Consider the following 5052-nt stretch of genomic DNA (forward strand, 5'->3'; position numbering starts at 1 on the left):
ACGCCATTCTCCGGAACTATGGAGCGAGCAACTGATTTGTTGGAGATCATACATACTGATGTATGTGGTCCAATGAATGTTGAGGCTCGTGGCGGGTATCGTTATTTTCTCACCTTCACAGATGATTTAAGCATATATGGGTATATCTACTTAATGAAACATAAGTCTGAAACATTTGAAAAGTTCAAAGAATTTCAGAGTGAAGTTGAAAATCATCGTAACAAGAAAATAAAGTTTCTACGATCTGATCGTGGAGGAGAATATTTGAGTTACGAGTTTGGTCTACATTTGAAACAATGCGGAATAGTCTCGCAACTCACGCCACCCGGAACACCACAGCGCAATGGTGTGTCCGAACGTCGTAATCATACTTTACTAGATATGGTGCGATCTATGATGTCTCTTACTGATTTACCGCTATTGTTTTGGGGTTATGCTTTGGAGACGGCCGCATTCACGTTAAATAGGGCACCATCAAAATCCGTTGAGACGATGCCTTATGAACTATGGTTTGGCAAGAAACCAAAGTTGTCGTTTCTTAAAGTTTGTGGCTGCGATGCTTATGTGAAAAAGTTTCAACCTGATAAGCTCGAACCCAAATCAGAGAAATGTGTCTTCATAGGATACCCAAAGGAAATTGTTGGGTACACCTTTTATCACAGATCCGAAGGCAAGACATTCGTTGCCAAGAATGGATCCTTTCTAGAGAAGGAGTTTCTCTCGAAAGAAGTGAGTGGGAGGAAAGTAGAACTTGATGAGGTAACAGTACCTGCTCCCTTATTGGAAAGTAGTTCATCACAGAAATCGGTTCCTGTGACGTCTACACCAATTAGTGAGGAAGTTAATGATGATGATCATGAAACTTCAGATCAAGTTGTTGCTGAACCTCGTAGGTCAACCAGAGTAAGATCCACACCAGAGTGGTACGGTAATCCTATTCTGGAGGTTATGTTACTAGACCATGACGAACCTACGAACTATGAAGAAGCGATGGTGAGCCCAGATTCCGCAAAATGGCTTGAGGCCATGAAATCTGAGATGGGATCCATGTATGAGAACAAAGTATGGAGTTTGGTTGACTTGCCCGATGATCGGCAAGCCATAGAGAATAAATGGATCTTCAAGAAGAAGACTGACGCTGACGGTAATGTTACTGTCTATAAAGCTCGACCTGTTGCAAAAGGTTTTCAACAAGTTCAAGGGATTCACTACGATGAGACCTTCTCACCCATAGCGATGCTTAAGTCTGTCCGAATCATGTTAGCAATTGCCGCATTTTATGATTATGAAATTTGGCAAATGGATGTAAAAACTGCATTACTGAATGGATTTCTGGAAGAAGAGTTGTATATGATGCAGCCAGAAGGTTTTGTCGATCCAAAGGGAGCTAACAAAGTGTGCAAGCTCCAGCGATCCATTTATGGACTGGTGCAAGCTTCTCGGAGTTGGAATAAACGCTTTGATAGTGTGATCAAAGCATTTGGTTTTATACAGAATTTTGGAGAAGCCTGTATTTACAAGAAAGTGAGTGGGAGCTCAGTAGCATTTCTGATATTATATGTGGATGACATATTACTGATTGGAAATGATATAGAATTTCTGGATAGCATAAAAGGATACTTGAATAAAAGTTTTTCAATGAAAGACCTCGTTGAAGCTGCTTACATATTAGGCATAAAGATCTATAGAGATAGATCAAGACGCTTCATAGGACTTTCACAAAGCACATACCTTGACAAAGTTTTGAAAAAGTTCAAAATGGATCAAGCAAAGAAAGGGTTCTTGCCTGTATTACAAGGTGTGAAGTTGAGTCAGACTCAATGCCCGACCACTGCAGAAGATAGAGAGAAAATGAAAGATGTTCCCTATGCTTCAGCCATAGGCTCTATCATGTATGCAATGCTGTGTACCAGACCTGATGTGGGCCTTGCTATTAGCCTAGCAGGGAGGTACCAAAGTAATCCAGGGTGGATCACTGGACAGCGGTCAAGAACATCCTGAAATACCTGAAAAGGACTAAGGATATGTTTCTCGTTTATGGAGGTGACAAAGAGCTAGTCGTAAATGGTTACGTCAATGCAAGCTTTGACACTGATCCGGACGATTCTAAATCGCAAACCGGATACGTGTTTACATTGAACGGTGGAGCTGTCAGTTGGTGCAGTTCTAAAAAAGCGTTGTGGCAGGATCTACGTGTGAAGCGGAGTACATAGTTGCTTCGGAAGCAGCAAATGAAGGAGTCTGGATGAAGGAGTTCATATCCGATCTAGGTGTCATACCTAGTGCATCGGGTCCAATGAGAATCTTTTGTGACAATACTGGTGCAATTGCCTTGGCGAAGGAATCCAGATTTCACAAGAGAACCAAGCACATCAAGAGACGCTTCAATTCCATCCGGGATTTAGTGCAGGTGGGAGACATAGAAATTTGCAAGATACATACGGATCTGAATGTTGCAGACCCATTAACTAAGCCTCTTCCACGAGCAAAACATGATCAGCACCAAGGCTCCATGGGTGTTAGAATCATTACTGTGTAATCTAGATTATTGACTCTAGTGCAAGTGGGAGACTGAAGGAAATATGCCCTAGAGGCAATAATAAAGTTATTATTTATTTCCTTATATCATGATAAATTTTTATTATTCATGCTAGAATTGTATTAACCGGAAACATAATACTTGTGTGAATACATAGACAAACAGAGTGTCACTAGTATGCCTCTACTTGACTAGCTCGTTGATCAAAGATGGTTATGTTTCCTAGCCATTGACATGAGTTGTCATTTGATTAACGGGATCACATCATTAGAAGAATGATGTGATTGACTTGACCCATTCCGTTAGCTTAGCACTCGATCGTTTAGTATATTGCTATTGCTTTCTTCATGACTTATACATGTTCCTATGACTATGAGATTATGCAACTCCCGTTTACCGGAGGAACACTTTGTGTGCTACCAAACGTCACAACGTAACTGGGTGATTATAAAGGTGCTCTACAGGTGTCTCCGAAGGTACTTGTTGGGTTGGCGTATTTCGAGATTAGGATTTGTCACTCCGATTGTCGGAGAGGTATCTCTGGGCCCACTCGGTAATGGACATCACTTAAGCCTTGCAAGCAGTGCAACCAATGAGTTAGTTGCGGGATGATGTATTACGGAACGAGTAAAGAGACTTGCCGGTAACGAGATTGAACTAGGTATTGAGATACCGACGATCGAATCTCGGGCAAGTAACATACCGATGACAAAGGGAACAACGTATGTTGTTATGCGGTTTGACCGATAAAGATCTTCGTAGAATATGTGGGAGCCAATATGAGCATCCAGGTTCCGCTATTCGTTATTGACCGGAGACGTGTCTCGGTCATGTCTACATAGTTCTCGAACTCGTAGGGTCCGCATGCTTAAAGTTTTGATGACGGTTATATTATGAGTTTATGAGTTTTGATGTACCAAAGGTTGTTCGGAGTCCCGGATGTGATCACGGACATGACGAGGAGTCTCCAAATGGTCGAGACATGAAGATTGATATATTGGAAGCCTATATTTGGATATCGGAAGTGTTCCGGGTGAAATCGGGATTTTACCGGAGTACCGAAGGGGTTACCGGAACCCCCCGGGGGTTTAATGGGCCATAGTGGGCCTTAGTGGAGAAGAGGAGGGGCAGCCAGGGCAGGCCGCGCGCCCCTCCCCCTCTAGTCCGAATTGGACAAGGAGGGGGGGGGGCGGCGCCCCCCTTTTTCCTTCTTCTCCTCTTCCTCCTTCCCCCCTTCTCCTAATCCAACAAGGAAGAGAGGGAGCCCTACTCCAGGTGGGAGTAGGACTCCTCCTGGCGCGCCTCCTCCTGGCCGGCCGCACCTCCCCCCTTGCTCCTTTATATACGGGGGCAGGGGGCACCCTAGAGGCACAACAATTGATCAGTTGATCTTTTAGCCGTGTGCGGTGCCCCCCTCCACCATAGTCCACCTCGATAATACTGTAGCGGTGCTTAGGCGAAGCCCTGCATCGGTAGAACATCATCATCATCGTCACCACGCCGTCATGCTGACGAAACTCTCCCTCAACACTCGGCTGGATCGGAGTTCGAGGGACGTCATCGAGCTGAACGTGTGCTGAACTCGGAGGTGTCGTACGTTCGGTACTTGGATCGGTCGGATCGTGAAGACGTACGACTACATCAACCGCGTTGTGCTAACGCTTCCGCTTTCGGACTACGAGGGTACGTGGACAACACTCTCCCCTCTCGTTGCTATGCATCACCATGATCTTGCGTGTGCGTATGAATTTTTTTGAAATTACTACGTTCCCCTACAGATACCGATGATCAAATCTCGGGCAAGTAACATACCGATGACAAAGGGAACAACGTATGTTGTTATGCGGTTTGACCGACCTTCGTAGAATATGTAGGAGCCAATATGAGCATCCAGGTTCCGATATTGGTTATTGACCGGAGATGTGTCTCGGTCATGTCTACATAGTTCTTGAACCCGTAGGGTCCGCACGCTTAATGTTCGATGACGATTTGTATTATGAGTTATGTGATTTGATGTACCGAAGGTTGTTCGGAGTCCCGGATGAGATCACGAGGAGTCTCGAAATGGTCGATATGTAAAGATCGATATATTGGAAGGCTATATTCGGACATCGGAAAGGTTCCGAGTGATTCGGGTATTTTTCGGAGTACCGGAGAGTTACGGGAATTCGCCGGGAGAAATAACGGGCCTTATTGGGCTTTAGTGGAGAGAGGGGAGAAGGGCCAAGAGGTGGCGCGTGCCTCCCCCCTGCCCAAACCGAATTGGACAAGGGGTGGGGGTGCGGCCCCCCTTTCCTTCTCCCTCTCCCTCTTTTTCCTTCTCTCATACTCCGAATAGGAAAGAGGAGGGGAATCCTACTTGGACTGGGGAGTCCTAGTAGGATTCCCCACACCTGGCGCGCCCCCCTTGGGCCGGCCACCTCTTCCCTCCCCTCCTTTATATACGTGGCCAGGGGGCACCCCAAAGGCACTCAAGATTTGTCTTAGCCGTGTGCGGTGCCCCCTCCACAGTT

Source organism: Aegilops tauschii, chromosome 1, assembly GCF_002575655.3.
Source record: "Aegilops tauschii subsp. strangulata cultivar AL8/78 chromosome 1, Aet v6.0, whole genome shotgun sequence".
Lineage (NCBI taxonomy): Eukaryota > Viridiplantae > Streptophyta > Magnoliopsida > Poales > Poaceae > Aegilops > Aegilops tauschii.